Source organism: Falco naumanni, chromosome 7 (assembly GCF_017639655.2).
Source record: "Falco naumanni isolate bFalNau1 chromosome 7, bFalNau1.pat, whole genome shotgun sequence".
Lineage (NCBI taxonomy): Eukaryota > Metazoa > Chordata > Aves > Falconiformes > Falconidae > Falco > Falco naumanni.
The window spans coordinates 37,610,515-37,630,006 of NC_054060.1; the positions used below are offsets into that span (position 1 = coordinate 37,610,515).

The 19,492-nt window shown below is 42.1% G+C and overlaps 1 protein-coding gene across 2 annotated transcripts in view; it reads left to right on the top strand.

Annotated features, from left to right (window-relative positions):
• The window catches only part of BEGAIN (brain enriched guanylate kinase associated), a 156,183-nt gene that overhangs the window by 36,819 nt on the left and 99,872 nt on the right, over positions 1-19,492 (top strand). The window lies entirely within an intron of this gene.

Below are 19,492 nucleotides of genomic sequence, written 5' to 3' on the forward strand. Positions count from 1 at the left end.
TCTGAGTGCAAGTCTGCTTTGGGGGATATTGCTTTTATGTATGTTGTTAAAGAAAAAAGAAAGCATTCTAGCCCTTTGAAAAAATAATAAAATCCTGTCTGTCAATAAAATCCCCAGGTATTATCAAAACTATAGGTAAAAGTTGAACTTTTAACTACCCTTTAAATACTTTTTGGATCTTAGTTTAATTACCCAAAACACTGGCCATGCTTTTATTTGGTTTTATTGGACAAGCCCAAATTCCTTCTCCGAACCTGGTGACTCAGTTTGGTTAGTGACAACTGTTGTCCAAGCACAACTTTTCAGATTCCTCGAATTTGCAATGGCTGTCCTGAGTTATTAGAAATGCAGAAAAGTTCTAAAATACTGAAAATAACTGCAGAAGAAGTGGCAAACATGAAAGAATAGAGATTTGACCGAGTGTTTAATGAATTCTGGGATGGAAACGGAATCCTGATTTTCAGTTGAGGAGAAGGTTAAGTCTCTTCCAGTGGACTTGAAGATGCTTGTCCGACAGTTCCTGATAGATTTTTTTTATAAAATGCCTCAGTTGTACATTTTTTGTAGTCTTATGACAATGAAAGTACTATAACTTTAGAGCAAAAGTAAACCAACCCTGTGTGATGTATTATGGTTTTGCATATATAGAAGCACTGTAATGTTAAAGCTGGGAGTTTTTCCTGAGTAATGACTGAGGAGGTACCTCGGTACACGGTCCTGCGTTTAGTAAAAATTCCAAACAAGATCACCTATGGTATATGCACACTCACATCATGAATTACTCTCTTAGAAGATGCAAGCAAATATATATTTATATGTTTGCTTGATAAGCATGTGTGCACAAACACAATACAATACTTGTAATACTTTCCTGAGCATGCCTTGATCTCTGCTTTTAGTAGACAGGTTCTTGCCACATTTGCAATAACGGTCTGCAGAGCCCAGGAGAATGAGCTCCAGAATGTATTGAGAAAAGAAAGAATTTTCTATGACAAGAGTAAACAACCATAAAGCTCTGTTTGCCTAGCACCCTGATCTGCAGCTGTCAGGGATGCAGCAGTCCCTACCTCAGCACTCCCTGATCACCCTGCAGATGGAAAAGCCCATACTGCCCTGCTGAAGGAAGTGGGAGTTTAGTTATTAACTCCAACAAGAGAAGGGTCAGACTGTGTCAGGAGTTTTTTGTTTTCTGTTTACGAGTCTTGTGTGTAAAAGTTGCTTCTGACAGGTGACTGTCCCCATCACCCAAGCCGGGGCAAGGGCTCCCTGTGCCCCCGAGGGGAGCAATGAGCTGGGCTGGGGGAGCACTGGCCAGACCAGTGCCAAAGCTGCACCACTCCACCCAGAACTTCTCTAGGCTCCCTGTCTATAGTCATCCTCTTGGATGGGAACTGACGGAACCCTCAGCAGTTTAAGTAATCAAATCTGGAGTCTATTTTAAATACCTGGTGAACCCACAGACCTGAGAGAATTAGATTTTTCCTAAACCTATCCAAGTCCGGCATCTAGGTAAAAAACAAATTACCTTGTCTTTGAAGCCCCGGGGCTTCAGAGAGGCCAGGAAGAGAGATAGCCTGAAGCTAGGAGGAAGGAAGAAACAAACAAGAGGGAAAAGGGCAGGCCGGGAGGAAAGAGGTATTTTTTGTTACATGTAGAAAGCAGTGTAGCATCACAAGAAAAGCCATTCCCACACAATACTTGAATTTGTTCTGCCTTGTCCCCTGGGCCCAGCTCCTTCCTCACTTTTTTTTGCAGCCGGCTGAGGACATGCCATCCCAGATCAGCTGGGATGGTGTTGGCCTGAGGACCAGAGGGTGAGCTGGTGTGCACAAAGGGTACAAAGGTCCTGCAAAAGGGAGGAGAAGGGGGTCTGGAATCAGCAAAGAGAAAGCAAACCAAAGCCTTGTTAGAGAAACAGGAGAAGAGAAACAAGGTGGATATCCACAGGACAACCCGCGAAGCCAGACTGAAGATCCTAACGATCAGAGAAATCCAGGTTTGCACTCCACAGTGCACTTCAAGATAAGAAAGTCTTTTAAATATGAAGAACAGGTGCAGAGAATCACACTTTACAGAGGAGCTGCTTCACACTGACAGTCCTTGGGAGCCCCCAGGGCCAAACATTTTAAAGGCAGCAGCTCTGGAAGTCTTTGGGTGAGCTCTGCACTTTCTCCAGCCCAGTGTATCTGAGGCACCCCCAAAGACTGGAGTGGGCAGGCCTGTTCAGGCAAGAAGGGCAAAGGCAGGAGCCTGCAAAACTGATCTACTGGTGACCCATGCTTTATTCAGCCCCGGATCCACTGAGCCAGGGCAGCACAAGAAACAGTGCAGTGAATTAGCACATGGCATAGTGTTACATTGCTTCACTCAAAATCTAGCTGGAAACTTGCAATTCATCTCACGTAACGCAGTAATCATTCCCCTTGCAGACCAAGGAGCTGCTGTGACCTGCAATGTCACATTCTGTCCTTTTCAGCAGGGGCTTGCCGTGACAGCATTACAGGTGGAAAGAGCAGTAGGGAGCAGAGGTGGGACGTTATCAATGTTTAGCCGGACACAGGAATGACTTCCTCTAGAAGTGGAAACATGCTATTTTGTGCTAAAACTTCAACTAGAAGAGTCAGTTGCTGCAATGAAGTCTTCACACTGTGAACAATTCTTAGCAGTACGTAGTGTTTATAACATCTCAAGGTACCAATATATTAGGCAGGCTAACTACTAATCACAAACCTCTTGAGGATCTGCACTTATGTAGGTTGGCTGTGTATGGTTATACAGTCACTTTAAACATTAATTACTTCTGACTGCAACCTTTTAAATACAGTTTTTTTGGATCTGGTTCTTTTTCATGTCTATAAACAAGGACTGAAAATCTTAAAGTAAATTTCAAATATACCTATACTACCTTATTTTGACTCGTAACAGTGTGCTCTCTTTGGTGCATGTATTCAAGAGAAGCACATGCCTTCCAAGTCTGAGGCCTTGCAGATCTGTGGTGGCTGGCACAAAAAATAGTGAGTATTCTCAAAACTGCTCCTTTGAGTCAGATTCAGATTCAGATTGAATCCATAGCATGGCTAGATGTGCAAACAAAAGACCAGTTCCACTGCAGCTCCTGTACAAACTCCTGGCAGATTTTTCTTTGCTTCCATTTAATCCTCCTTGAAATGTAGGTTATAACACTCAACCTTTCAAGTGAAAATGATATAAAGTTTGGCATAAGAAATCTCCAGATATATTTTTGTACACAAATATTGACCAGATTCTCAGTATTTCTTACACTGGAGAGTATCTCACTCCACAGGAAGTGCCAGTTAAAGTGACAGATATTGTTCAAGAAAATCTTTTTCCTTTTTTTTTTTAAATACTCTCCTAAAATTTCAGTGACAACTCAGAAACTCTATAAATCAATATTCTTAGTTCTGAGCTTTCAAGATCCACAATAGGCTGAACTGTGTATCTGAAAGTACATAAAACAGGACACATCATCACCACCAGCAACTGCCAGGATCACATGATTAGTGTCTGTAAGGAGGCTGACTTTCTACTTTGCAATGTAACCATGGTATTCCCCAGCTGAGGATTACTTTATTTTGGTAGCGTGGCTAGTGGCACTTTACTAATCATCCAGGGATCTATGGTAAAACTGATCCATGTCACAAGGAACCTGTAAGACATCACCTTCATTTCATTGTAGTCCTTGTTTCAGAACATACGAAAGCCAAGTGATTTGTTTGGCATACACAGCTGGTAGTAAGTCAGCAGCTCGATCCAAGTCTCTTGAATTTTCAGACTTGGACTTTTCTCAAGCATGTCTGAGTTCATCTGCAGTAAGGAAGGAATACCAGTTTCTTTAAAAGGAACATCAGAGGCACATGCTGTCTTAGGGAAAAGCTTCTGTGGTAGTTTACTGAAAATGGGAATATCTTCCTAAATGCCCACTAGATCATGCTGTCTTCCTTGCACTTGGTATAAATATAGCCCTCTTCATATGCTAATGAACACGCTGCAATTTCCTGCCATCCCCACCTTGTCCTTGTTCCTTCTCTCAGCCTGTATCTACATTAATTTTACCACAGTTACTTGAACACCAGGAGATGACTTTTCCCAGAAAGTTAACCAACAAACATGGTTTACTTTACCCTATGTCTTGCCTTTACATCCACAGCTGATATGCTGGGAGCCACTGCTTTGCACAGAGGCACAATGCCACCAGACAGCAGCAGGGCTGTGCAAGCAGCAACTCAGCACCTCCTCAGTGATGTCTGCAACCTCTATCTGATGCTGGGACTTGAAATCCCAGCTGAGGACACAGGCAAAGAGATGGCATAGGACAAGCTCAGAAGAAATAGAGCATAGGGAAATACTGGTGTGAAAGGGCCATGAGTTTGGGATCATTAGAGGTTTTGGTAGAAAAGTCACCTAGCTGGGTGAATGTTGGGTCCATTATGAGAGGGGGAGGAAAAAAGAAAAGGAAAAGACAGCTGCCTAACTTCTATTCAAACAAGTAGAGCAGGTTTTTATTTTTCTCTGCTTTGTAAAATGTTTTTATCTCCCAGGCAGTCTCAGCAGCAGTGACAGCCCTGCAGTGCTGTTTTCAGCGTATCTAGTTTGTTCATGCTGCCATCCAAGGTGTAACTGCAGCACAAGGAAACCACACATCTCTCCCTGCCCCACAGGAGTACGCTCAGCTTTAAGTTTGGTGGTTGTCAACCATAGCAATGGGGAGCAATGGACACATAAGGGTATATTCACAGCCCACAGGAGAACTGTAGCCCTGGAACTGGGATCAGCTGGGGCACAGAGCCATGCTAATCTACCTATACTAGCATCTCTGAGAATTTTATTAATGTTGTCAGGGGCACAGTATGCTTGTGTAGCTCATGCTGAAGTCCATCACACTTCATTTCCACTATTACTGTTACCCATGCCAGTCAGTCAAATCAGCTCTACTGCAGCTGAGGCAGGAGTGTTCCTGTCCTGTTGTCCTACAATCCTGTGCCTTGAACTGCTGTTTGCTGCTTGGAAAAATGATCTAAAAGGCAGTGATGCTGGTATGGAAGGAATCATCTCCAGTCACCTGCTGTAGAAAGTGTTGTGTTATAATATCTTTTAGTTCTAGAAAAATACTGAGTGGAGTAAAAATGTTCAACAAACAAGAAACATGACAGGAACAGAGGGCAGAACAGATTCAACTTGAATGAAACCAGGTATAGCTGTGTAAAGTGGCCTGCAGGGACAAGTGGGAGCTGAACAAACATCTGAAGAGACCAAGGAAGTAGGTAGGAGGAGATGAGCCATGCCATCAACCAGGAGCTGCAGTGAGTCATGGGGAAGAGGCTGGACCTAAGTGATACCAAGCTTACAAATAATGCTCTGCCTACCCCTTTCTTGCAAGGCAAAGTGCATCACTGAGCTATGCCATAAGCTGAGGAAAAAAAGGGAGGGGGCATTTTGGACAAATATTTAAGGAAAATAAAAAATGTCCATTTTTTCTAGTGTTTGTGATTAGTTCAAAACTTTGTAGCACAGGGAGTAGAGCTTCCAGAACAGTTTCTCTTTCTGTTGTTGGGTTCTGTCCCTCCCCACAAAGGTGCAATGATCTTTGGTGGTGAGAAAATTCAAAGGTGGGGAAATGGGTTGCTCCCTGCATCCACTTGATCGCTATAGCGACTAGGCTTCAGCTTATGTAAGCACTTTGACCAAAGCTATGGGGGAATATGTGCTCAACAGTGAAAGTGGCAACTTACAGAGCAAAGAGTGGCAATGACTGCAACAGTAACAAAACAATCTTACAAGCTGAAGAGTGTAAGAGGTTCCAAGCTGCAGACTCCAGATGGTTCAGGAACAGCATAGTTTGTGAACCACACTTGACTGTGTTCTGTAGTGAAAGCAAGTACAATCTGAATGCTCGCTGCTTCTACAGTGCACAGACTGATGAAAGAGGTAACTTGTCTGCAACACTTTATTACAGGCTTTTGCAATTGCCAGCTCTGCTGCTGCTGCCATGGCTTGGGCAATTTAATTTACCAATCAATTTTTGATTTACACACAAGTGACTTTAGAATGCACTCAAATAAAAACTCTGTATCACCACAATTGATTACATGTTCTTTAAAAATCAAAGTATCTGACATGTATCAAAACTATTAAGCTTTTTGCATTAAAAAAAAAAATAAAATTGAAAGGGCTGAATTGTCTTAATGTTTTAGCGATGACCTAGAGCCAACTTAGCATTAAGTACAATGTGTTGAAAAAGAGGCAGTAGGTAGTGAGCTATAATCATGATTTTTCAAATTCATTAATATGAGGGCTGTATAATTTACAGAGTCCTTGAGCAAGATAGCAGAATCATAAGACCCTGTAGCTCCTTGGTAGATTTCTCTCATGTGTGACCATCCTACCGCTCATGTGAACTGCACAACTCTTGTTATTCAATTCTTCCATGAGTAACAAGATCCACCTCATTGAACAGTGCACAGTCACTGCTCATTGCTTGGCTTGTAGTAGTGTTTATACTGGGATAAAAAGGGCTTCCGTGTCACATACAGTTATATTGTCTCTTAGAGCATGACTTCCTTCATATATGCATTTGCAAAGCTGTGAAAAGCACTGAGAAATCTAGCTTTCATCCTGAACTTGCCAACTGTCACCGTGTTGACAAAAAATAATAAGTTGCATGCAAGATAACATACACATGCCTCATGCAGCAGACTCGCATCTAGGAGGGCAAATGGTATTTGAGAGGAATATTTTGTTGACATTATTTATTATAATATTAATGTGACATACTAGGACACCACAACTACACAAATGTTATTTCAGCTACTCAGAGCAAAATGCACATTTTTGCCACCTCACCTTGATTTTGCCTATCTTGAAATGGAAGAGGGAGGAGAGGAGGGGGGTATACTAGACGAAAAAAGGAGCTTCAAAATTTTTCTGGAGGCCACTGAGCTCTTCAGGAAGTTCCTGCTGTGGTACAAAGACCCTCATATGTTCACAAGAAACTAATGACTCAACAGCTCCAAACTACTGTCCTCTGTTCAACAAGACCAAGTTTTGTATCCATGTCAGAGCAAGGGGCTTTACCTTTGAAGTTTCTCTACAGATCAGGTGAAATAAATGAGCTCATTTTATGTTTCTGTTAGCTGTAACTGCCGTTTAGACCAGAGGATCAGTTTAAGGAGCTGCTCTACTTTTTAAGGCCTTCCAAGAGCTACACTGGAATTCCCAGCAATGAATGGCAACTTAATCTTTTCCCTCACCATCCCCCAAGAGCTCATTCTTGCAGTAGGTGATTTGAAGAGATAAGTAATCCTCCTCTTTTCTGTGCATTTCTGTTTAAGAAGTGTTAAATCTTTGTGGCACTCTAACTCAGGGATGCTGGCTTAACCAAGGTACTGCAAAGATTAACACAGTTTTCAATGCTTCACCTGCACAGAGTAGTCTACAGATAAAATCACAGAATGATCAGGGTTGGAAGGGACCTCTGGAGATCATCTAGTCCAACCCCTCTGCTAAAGCAAGTTCTCCTAGAGCAGGTTGCAGAGGATTGTATCCAGGTGGGTTTTGAATGTCTCCAGAGGAGACCTCACAGCATCTCTGGCAGCCTGTCCCAGTGCTCTGGCACCCTCAAAGTTAAGTTCTTCTTCCTCAAATTCAGATACAACTTCTTGTGTTTCAGTTTGTGCCCATTGCCCCTTGTCCTGTCACTGGACACTAATTAAAAGAGCCTGGCCCCATCCTCTTGCCACCCACCCTTAAGATATTTATATGCATTGATAAGGCCCCCTGTCAGGCTCCTCCAGGCTATGCGTGTCCAGCTCCCTCAGCCTTTTCTCATGAAGTAGATGCTCCAGTCCCCTCAACATCTGCATAGCCTCTGCTGGACCCCCTCCAGGAGTTCCCCGTCTCTCTGGAACTGGGGAGCCCACCACTGGACACAGCACTCCAGGTGTGGCCTCACCAGGGCAGAGTGGAGGGGGAGGATCCTCTCCCTTGACCTGCTGGCCACGCTTCTCCTAATGCCCCCTAGGATCCCACTGACCTTGGCCACAAGGGCTCACTGCTGGCTCATGGGCAACTTGCTGTCCACCAGCACTCCCAGGTCCTCCTCTGCAGAACTGCTTTCCAGCATGTTAATTCCAAGCCTGTACTGGTGCATGGGGTTGTTCCTCCCCAGGTGCAGGACCTTACACTTGCCTTTATTGAACTTCATGAGGTTTCTCCCCACTCAACCTCCAGCCTGCCCAGGTCCCACTGAATGCCAGCACAGCCTGCTGGTGAATCAGCCACTCCTCCCAGTTTTGTGTCATCAGCAGACTGGCTGATGCAGTCCCTTTATGCAGGTCACCGATGGATAAGTTGAACAGGACTGGACCCAGCGCTGACCCCTGGGGAACACCACGAGCTACAGGCCTCCAGCTAGACTCTATGACACTGATAGAAAAGGAAATTGTCTATATAACCGTATAACTGGTCTTACTGCCAAGAAGTCCTACAGATGTAGGTGTTTGAAATGACATTTAAGTAGCACTAAATGCATGGCAAATGAATTTGCACTGTGCACACACACTTAACCAAGTTTGTAACTGCTGGGTCACTTGCCCTTTGAGGTATTATTTCCTCACAGTATGAATCCTATCTTTGTTCTGTAACAAGATAGTATTTCCAGGAAGTTAATCAGAAACAGTCCATACTGACATGCACCAAATATATTCCAAGATTTAATGCAGATCAATGTTTTGCTGAAAAATAAAATGTTTTGCAGCTCTACCCAATGTTCTTAACTCAGTGGTGAACTAGTAACAAAGTACATTCACAGAGGCACGTCCTTCATGATGGGGAAAGTGCTGCTTTATATATGGAAATAAAGAGTTTTAGACTGTGCACAAACAGTTCCATTTGAATTCAAAATAAATTGTGTACTTAATTTTGAATCTTCGCTTGTGAATAGCCATGATGCTTTTATTTGTATTTTCATTCTGATTTAGATTGATGTGAGACCAACAATTAAAGAGTGAAAGATCAAGTGAGTCAAATACTCTGAAGCCTGGATAAAACCTAGAAACTAGACCAAAGCAATGCAAGTAGAGTGGTGAAAGACAAAGCAGCAATGATATTTAAGTAAATTACTTGGAAAGCAATAGCATAGCTCAATGCACAGGAAATTTTGATTGTCCTAGTCAAAAAAACAGAGTAAGAAGTTTTTACACAAGTCCAAATGGTCCTTCAATCGATCTCCTTTCCAGTGCTGTACTCAGAGACAGACTTTTGCTAAAATGGGTGCATGAGTGCCCTGGTTTATTTTTGTCCAGATCTGCACAGCAGCTGGCCCTAGTACCCCCACTCTGCCATCTTCTTGCAGCCTTGCAAACACAGTGCTAGGCAGAGCCGTGCAGGGAAGCGCCTGGTTTCTCAACCCACATCAGCAGTGCGACCCTGCCAAATCTAAGCCTCAGCAGTTCCACTTCATATCTGACCCTTCACAAGCCTTTAGGAAAAGCAAAACCTTCCTGGTTTATCCTTGTCCTTTGTACCAATGCCACCAAGTGCAACAGCATGAGAGGCAGGCTTCTGAGTAGATTTTCAGTCCACGCTTTGAAATGTAGCCTAGGATAACCCAGTTAGTGTCAGTCTTTGCTCTGGAGCCCCGAGACATCTGGTAAGCCTAGGGAGGAAGGGGTCATGGGTAACGACGGCTGATAAAAATGCCCATCATTCACTTTGTTTATATTTTCCCACTTGTGGACGGCAAAGTAGTACCCTTGCCCTGCAGCTGGAACTGCTGTGGAAGGTGCTAGAGACACCTAGCCAAGATGACTTTCCCAGTTGTGAAGTCTGCTGAAGCATATTTTCATGTTTCTTTGGTCCTGTTTTACTTATTCACAAGATGCCACTAGCTTGTCTCTTGTCCTTATATTGAATGTTCTTCATATTAAACTTTTTCACTACTGGAGGAACCAAGAGCAGGAAGGCTTTAGGAGATAGACAGTCCTCCCCAGTCCCATTTGAAGTCTTGGTTTTTCCATGAAGAAGGTTAATTGGCCCTTTGTATAACTCAAGGGGTAGCTCTGGCAACAGAGCATATGGGCAGGAGAGGGAAGGAATGAGTCAGAGAGAGAGAAGGCTGACATGAGTTTCTTCGGGCCAAATTTAGCTGACCTGTACTGTTTGGTAACAAAGCAACTTCCCCCTCCCGCCCCCCTTTCCTCCTTCTCAATCTACAAGAGAAATCACAACCTAAGACTCATGGAATTTTTTTTTCTGAGAAATTAAAAGCACATGAAATTATAGGACTAAACAGGTAGTCTGCTAACAAATGTCTAGAGGACTAAAGCTGTCTTGTCTACTGCACACCATGCAAAAAGCTCTAGATAACAGGTAAATTCTGACAACAGGAACATATTTTTTTTCCACCTTGACAAAGCTGCTGATGCATATTTTTACAGTAACTGTAGACTTCAACTTGCTCTAACTGTGTTATGCTTTCTAATTCGACAAAGCCTCAGCACATTCAGTTACTAGAACTGATGGGTTTCACATGCTGTGAGCTTCTGGAGAGTTTTCTTTACAAACCAGGAGTGAATATCATCTAAACGTAAAAAAAAACCTCAGAGAGGGATGTACCGTTAATTCCAGCACACAGTGCATCTGGAGCCATCTGAGAGAAACATCGCTAATCTAGCCAGTTTTGCTTAATGTACTTTGCTTTGAAGAACATTTGTTCTCATCTAAAAGCTTTTTTTTTTTTTTTTAATGCAGTGATAACCCTCTCATGGTCCATTGTGGAAAACAATTTTTATTATAACCTAGGAACATGTAAGAAATAAGTGGCAACAGCTATGTATTACTTGGATTCAGGGCAAGTGGAAGGTTTCAGCTACGGTTTTGATAGTAAAATTCTAATGAATGCTTTGCTGGTAATACAGCATGGACTGGACTTCTCTACTGTGGCTTTGCAGTTGCTTTGCATTCTCATCTCCATCCCCTGAAGAGCACTCCAAACAAAGTTTCCCAGGATTTTCATCTTAAGGTTCCTATAGCACTGAACTACTAATTATCACAGCACACAGAGCAGACAGTTCTGATTAAATTGCCAGCCTGGATTTGTAGACCGCCCCATATCCTTATTCATCATCTGTATACACACAACATTGGGAAAGCATCTTAAGATATAAATAGGCATAGATATAGTTGCATGCTGAATTCTAAGTAACAGAATGAATCCATTACTGCATCCTTGGAGGACTCCAGTTTTTCCCAGAACTACAACTCCTTTTTGAGTGTTATCTACCTCATTATGCATAGATTAGTTGCATTACATATTGGTTTGCACAGACCACACAGAAGCTGAAAACAGTTAACTACAATTTTGCAGACAGATTAATGGAATCAGAAAGAGACCCAAGAAAGCAACATATTCTTTTATCTAAAAGGCACTGTTATTTATATTTTTTTTACATTCATGTGAAGAACAAAGCACTCACATGACAATTCTGTCATTCATGTCTAGAGTGTTGTCTGCTACAAGTCTACATTAGTTGGAATCATAGCTGGCATACCTCTGCAGCATGGATTCATGGCACAAAGCTACCAAACTATTCAGGGTTTTCCAAATCCACTTAGAACTTGTTTCTTTATACCTTTGCTATGAGCCACTGAAGTGGAAGCTAGTTACGTCCAGCTTTCACAATGGCAGAAGACAGTCTTATTAGCAGCAGACTCAGTAAAATCAACAAAACCTGACAGCCCTTTACTAGTGGCAGCTCTTTTGCAGAAAGCTATTAGTTGCGTTTTCTATTCTTACCCTGACTGTTTTCCTCAGCACTAGAAATTAGGGCATTGGCTTGCAGAGTCATGCCCTCATTGCTGAAATTAAGGGCAATTATGCAACGGAAGGAGGAAGTGTAACAGGTCAGAGATTGTACATCTGCTTCAAATGCAGGTGGTGAAGGTGCTGCCATTACTGAGTTGAAAACATGAACTGAGGTCTAAAGCTTTGAAGCATCTGGCAGTCTTTCTCTATAGACACAAGTTGCAGCCACAGCCATTAGGATTCTCTCAGAAGCACTATCGAAGTTCAAAGGAGTTTTGTTTCTTTTTTTACCCCTCCCACCCAACCCCTCAAGACCCCCCCCCCCCCTTTATTTATTTTTTTTGAGCACCATCTCAGTCACAAAATGCTATCTCCTTAGGGGAGCACTTACCAAGTTTTCTAGAGTAATGAGTTTCAGCTAGAAGTCTGCGATGTTTCATGGGCAATGTGCCAGACTGTATTTTTTGATCCTAATTTAGAGCTTAAACATGTTGGTAGACAACATTGAGAACCTGGGAGCCACTGCCTCTGACAGATGCTTCTATCAAGATGCTGCAGATCCCAAATCCGAGCCCAGTGCTGACCCTGTCAGACTTGCAGAAGTCCGCTGATGTCTGAAAACCACTGGGAGCCCCTCAGAAGGGAAGTTTCATAAATATGCAGAATACTGGGTTTTGTTCCTCCCCCCTCCCCAAATCATTCTGCATCATTTGACATTTTAACATATTGCCATATTAACCACCAAAAGTCTGATCTGTAAGCATGACTTCAGACTTGTATTTACAAGAGTAGAGATGCAGCAGCATATGGACCACCAGCTGGTGAGAAGTAGGAATGGTACTTTGTGGAGTTTGAGTCACTAAGTAAATTAAAAAAAAAAAAAAAAAAAAAAAAAAGAAAAAGAAAAAGAAAAAAGAAAAAAGACTGACCGTCTTTACAGAGTGAAAAAGTTAGAGAGAAAAGCTTGGCTTCTTAGAAGTGAAGTTGTTTGAAAGAACTGCAACAAGGCCAGTACCCAGAAAGCACAAAATCTGGAGGCATTAAATAACCTAGAAGCTATGTTGTTTATTATAAGAGGTATATGCAAACAAGCTGTTTCCTGCTAAGGCTGTAAGAAATAGTACCACAGAGGGAGTGATGTGAGACAGGAAAAAAAAAGAAGGAAAAAAAAAAAAAAAAAAAAAAAAAAAAGAGGGTGACGACAGTCTGTTCCTCTTAAACAGGAGGAATAAAAATGCCTTTGAGAGTGAGGGTGACACTGGGGGAAGTGTCTTTTTATTGAGGTCGTAACCACCTACACTCAAATGCAAAATGCTCCAGCCTTTCCCCCCACCTCTCCCTAGCCTTACATCTTCTCCTCAGGTGTTTGCCTCCTCTTCACCTTCTGGAGAGATTCTCCTCGTGCTCCATCCCCTTCATCTTAATGGTGAACCTTCCCCAAATGGTGACTTAGGTCTGCAGAATGTCAGCTCCAGACATTTCCCACCCCAGCAGCTTTTGGGAGATTAATCACTTATTTAAGCTACCAAGGATGTAGTTCATTCTTTCTCATGCTGGTTTCTACCATTGGACTGTTTTTTTTTCACCACTGTTACTCCAGGAACAGTTGAGAACTCCCTGCCTAAGGTCATGCAACTGTAACAAAGACAATTTTTTCATGAGACTCCAGAGACTGAGCTTCGCTATTCTCCTCAAAGCCACTCAGTTTCATCAACCTTTTCACTTTACCTATTTCCCTAGAAGCCCAGGTTTTAGAGGACGGCTCTGTGGTCTCGGTCTGCAGTGCTGCCAACTGCTGCTCTCCCGTCACCTGCCCTCCTGTCGCCAGCCCCACTTGTTTGGGAGCAGTTCCTGTGGCTTTCTAAGAGAGACACAAGAAGAGGGAGTCTCCTCCATCCCCATCGATGCAGCTGCTAAGCCCAAGCTGTCTTTCAATAACTGGGATCTTTTTGGAGAAAGTAGTAAACAGAAAAAAAAAAAAGTTTTGGCAAGGGGAAAGATTAATAGATAAATATGTTTTGTAATGGGGTAGAAAAATATAGAAGGAAAGGCCTGTTCCTTCAAAAAATAGAATATTGTCTGGGGACTATTAAATAACAATATAACTAATTACCACGATAATTATCTTCATGCTGGAGCACCAAACAGCTGAAATACAGAAGCTGCTGAGAGCACTTACTATAGTAAATTACTGAAATGCTTCTCATGGTTTATTCTGCTGAATAAGGGTACTAAAAGAAGCACGTTACATTATTTCTCTATTGACTCTTCCACATGTGATTATTTATTATTAGATTCATAAGTACGAATCAGACAGGAAGGTCAAGTTACTAATGGTTCTGGAGCCTCGTCAGCTGTACAGCACTATCTGCACTGTAAAGGTAGATATATTGTTTACCTGCATAATGAGAGTGATGCAAGTAATCATTAAAGTACTTGAATATCACTCACATAAAAAAAAACACACCTCAACTAGATCAGCATGCAAAGCATTAACATTGTAAATGTTGTATTGGAATTTTAATGTGAAGGAAATATAAAGCATGCCTTTTTTGCCTACCCTTCCTTGAACAAAGAGAAGCAGCATAGCAGGGAGAGGGAGAAATCTGAAATCATTACTTTCTGCCTCTGCACTGTGTAGGTTTGTTTGGCCAACAAAGGAACATTTGCACTTGTAGATGTCAACCACATCTCAAAACCCTCAGTGGCTCCTGCAAGCCTTATTGCCTTCTTAAAGGCAAGAATGAGAATAGATAAGTGACTTTTCCAAGTTCTTTGAGGGGCTTCTGTCAAAGCCAAGAGCATATATGCAAGTTATTTGCCTTAAGACAAAGAAGGCAGAGAACATAGAACAAGAGAACACAGTTCTTGCTTCAGGAGCAGAATAACCATTTCTGAAATGAGTAGTTTCATTCAGCCAAGAAGCAGAGAGAAGTTCCAAAACAACATCACTCAGCCAAATCAAAATACTCATGGTACTGCTTGCTTTTTCCCCGTTTCACAGATGATTTCAGCACTCACTTGTGACTGGTTTTCTGCCCATCACTATTTCCTCTCCACAGAACTGGAGCATAGATGCCTTATGAGGAAGGTCACAGATACAAAGACTTGTCCTTAACTTGCCCCCAGGTATCAATAATCCCCACAAAAATCAGTGCTACTCACTGCACAGATACAGGCTTTTAGTATCACTTAGGGATACTGGATAAGCATCATGGCATACATTCTTGCAAGCAAAGTACTACTAGCAGTAGCTTTAAGAGTTAAATCCACCACCAGTATGAATGGACTCAACTGCATTTAGATCAAAATAGTTACTGCAGTTTCTACAGGTAATGTTTTTGATTTATGCTGACGTTTTCCTGTGCATTACAAAAGGTAACCAAAAAGGAGTATAAACCACAGTACGAGATGAAGGCAATTTACCTGACTACAGTTTCAATAATGGGTTTTTCCCCCCCTCTTCCTGACATCTCTCAGCTTCAGAGAGAAGCCCGATTCTCACTACCATTTCTATGTCCTTTTCAGCTTACAGTAATTGCTGTTGTGTAGCGTCACAGCACTGGGTCCTCTGCCCTGTCCTTCTTCCCATTTTGTGCAGGCAGAAGCAGGAGGATTTTCTTTTGATTTCTTCTTCTAATAGCTTCAGCGATGTCAGAATATTAGAGCTGCCGGTTATCTAAAGGCTTCTTTGCAAATTCACATTAATGACTGAAAAGTTACATTTTCATTTAATGTACCAAAAGAATTTGTGGTTAAAGGAGGAAACGGATGGTTTGGAAGCTTATCCATTACATTTAAAAGCAAATTATCAGTCACTGAAACTAGGTGAAACAGGCAGCAGGAGAAATCAAAAGACAGATTGAGATATCACTCAAAGAGACTTTCAGATCCTTTTCTTCTTGCACAGACCACTAGAGGAGGCATTTAGAGGAATGTGACAAAGCAAAGAGAGTCTTCTGCCACTTAGGAAAATCTGAGGCATTTTTGCTGCCCAGTCACTGAGGGTAACACATACTGTGCCCAGGCAGGAGGAGCAGCAGCTGCTGGAGGAAAGCCGCTCATCCACAGGGTACACTACACTGATTCCTCCTTACAGGTCTGAAAGGCAAAGGTTGAAGTAACAGTGAGGACTCTTTAGTAAGAGGAAACTTTGTACCCAAGCCTAAAGCGTCTTTGAAGGAAAATTCTTGAAACAAACATGTTTAAGAAACTTACTTTACCTCTCAAAACCAACCAAAATGCAAATAGCTACTGCAAACGTCTCAGAGGGACTCAAGATTTGAATGACTGTATGGGTCTGACCTTAATATTTTCAGGCCTCAGTTTTCATCTGTAAATGGGAACGATGGAGAACTCTTTCCCACTGTAAAAGGACAGCCTGAATTAAGCACATAGATAACTATGAGGCACCTCCATAAAATGGTTATCTGACTCAAATATAGCAGGTGTGGGTAGGACATGGGTGTTTATTGACTAGTACTACACCAGAGGAAGATTCAGATCTGCAGAAGAGTCATTGCATAATGAGTTAATATTTACTAGTTGATGCTATGTCATTAAAAACTCATGAGTTACTTCAGTCTTCATTAAACAAGGTATTGCAGTATTTTCCGTGTAGTTCACTTGTGAAAATACACACTTGCTTTGACTTGGAAAGAAGCAGTGCATTTTACTTTTTTTATCTTTCTATCTTTTGCTCCCATTCTCAGAAGTACTCTTTGGACCTTAAGTTCTGCATTATAAACTGCATTCTTGATATGGATCTCCCATATTTAGGTGCTCTGATTGTTCAAAGGACTCACCAGCTGGGTAGCAAGACTATTTGAGCGCTAATACAGTGATTGTAAAGAATGGGACATCAGTTCCTATTTTAGAACATAAATCTTGGCAACTTTGAATGGAGTATATTCAAATGGGAACAAATGGACATTTTAAGCATGTAATTTAAAACAAAACATTCAGCACTTACATGAATAAGCTGAGCAACTGCAGCTCCCCTATCCCAGCATCTAAGAGCCTATGGGAGACAGTTCCAAGCTCATAGCCATCAGGCAGCCCATGAGAGCACCTGGCCTTGGGCTTCAGCAACAGGAACCCTGCACTCCAGGTCTTTTTTCTGTAGTTGCAGCTCTCATCTCTGCCTTCTAAAGGCACTCCCCTGCCTTCCTTATCTGTGGCTCCCAGACAGGCACCCCTAACTTCTTGTGATTTCCAAGAAAGAAACCATCCCAGCTCTGCACCTACCTTCAAGTATCGGGCTTAGGTACATGGTGAGTATGTACATGCCCTTATACACACATCCATTTCTAAATGCCACTGGAGTCTTTCTAAAATGTATGTTAAAAAGTTCTTCCTCAAAATTTTAAGCAAGCATTGCAGAATGCAAGCAGGTCTAGCAGTAAACATTGTCTTTCCAACTGAGAGAATGAAAGAAAAAAAATTTAAAAATGTCTGTGTGGAGTTGAAGAAAGTGATTTGCAGATCAGGCTGCATTTCCTCACAAGTAAGCACCTTGTCTGCTTGTGGCATTTTGCTCTAGCAGAGAAGGTGTCATGCATCCAATTAAAAAGATATCGAGGGAGGCAAGACTGGAATGAGAATGAATAAATGCTGCAGCTGCACTGGGAAGAGTTGGCTAAAAAGCATGCAACTGGGAGATATATTGTCTTCTTGACCATTCCTGCAGTCGCACCAGTGATGATACTAAAGCACAAGAACAAAACTGGTTCGTCTGCTGCATGCTATAGATGTATCCTCCTTAATCCATTGATTTATGTTGAGTTCAGTGAAAAAAGTTTACATTAACTGAAAGAGTAGGGATGTCCAGCCTTTCACTATGCAGCAGCTCTTAAAGGCACTGAAAGGACAAATATACAGGGATATTTTTATTCCAATTCCAGTAGTGCTCCCATCAATGTCTGCATAGCAGGATCCCAGCAGCCACCTTTGTTACACAATGGGAGGACCACCTGAATTGGGGTCCCATGATAGCAAAGTTGCCACTCTCCCCTCATAGGGAAAAATTGCTGTAAACCTGACAAAAACTATTCATTGTCAGAGGAGAAAGCAAGAAGCAAACTAAGGACCAGATAAGTTGTTCTGGAAGGTTCAGTCTGCTCCATTATCCATAGGTTGAGTGCATCCTCTTGGAGCAGGTCCAGAGGAGGCCACAAAAATGGTGGTGGAACACCTCTGCTATGGAGACAGGCCGAGAGAGTTGAGGTTGCTCAGCCTGGAGAAAAGAAGGGTCTGGAGACACCTTATTGTGGCCTTTCAGTACTTAAAGGGAGCTTACAAGAAAGATGGGGACAAACTTTTTAGTAGGGCCTGTTGTGATAGGACAAGGGGTAATGGTTGTAAACTAAAAAAAGGTAGATTTAGACTAGATATAAAGAAGAAAGTTTTACAATGAGGGTGGCGAAACACTGGCACGGGTTGCCAAGAGAGGTGGTGGATGCCCCATCCCTGTCAGGTTGGATGGGGCTCTGAGCAACCTGATCTAGCTGAAGTTGTCCCTGCTCATTGCAGGGAGAGGTAGGGGGGCCTGAACTAAATGAACTTTAAAGCTCCTTTACAACTCAAACTGTTCTATGATTCTATGTCTACACTCAAGGCTAAGCAAGAATTAGTCCAACAAAAATTTTCCACTACAAATTGCTAGGCAGCCCTGAAAGTTCAAAGTTCTCTAACGCATTCAGTGCTTTGCTACCAAATCCTCTGCTCCCTTCACCAGTATTTGTTAATGATGTTCCTACCAGTTATTTTGTGGGACCACTGGTTTTGGTTTGGTTTTTCATTAAAGATAATATTTTTTCTTGGTGTGCACGTAGGTCGGATTTAATTCTGCTTTTGTCAATGGCCTGAGACAAGACCATAGCGGAGAGGAAGGGTGATGTAGACTGCTTAGAGAGGTTTTGAAATCTCCATCCTTGAAGACAGCCAAAATTTGACTGGACAAGGCCCTAAGCATCCTGATCTGACTGCATCTGCTTTGAACAAGAGGTTGGACCACATGACCTCCAGAAGCACCTTCCAACTTAATTTATTCTATGGTTCCACATACCCTCAGTCCAGGGTCTTTTTACACTGGAATGCCCATTTGAGGGAATTGGATTTTGAAGGGCATCATCTGTATCAACTTCAGATGTATTTCATTTCAGTAGTTTTTCTTCTACAGGGTTCAATTTAAGGACATAAGTATTTACCCACCCCCCTCCCTCCCCTCATGAAAGATGCCATCCAGCAGAGTAATTTCTGATAAACATCAAGCTCAATCAGTTATAATTATGTGGGTTTACAAATCTATTTCATTTAAAGAAAAGCATTTACCAAAAAGAGACAAAGTGTTTCTATCCAGAACTGACTGATGAGTTTCCTACATTCCCTTAGAAATTTTAAGTTGTGGGCAGAGGTAGGCAGACTTGAACGCACACACACACTCACTTCTAATGTGTAGATATACGCATCATGTTTGTGCTTGTAGCTGTGGTTGGTTAGGTGACTGATGCCATGTCTGCACATACCAATTTCACATTTCTGTGTATCCTCATGCATGAAATATGGTGTGCTGTTTACCTGAAGTTCCTCATCATCATTGTAACAATGAAAAGGCAAATGTCTGACACTGGCAAAGTAACTAGAGCCCTACTGAAGTCAATACAATGTAAG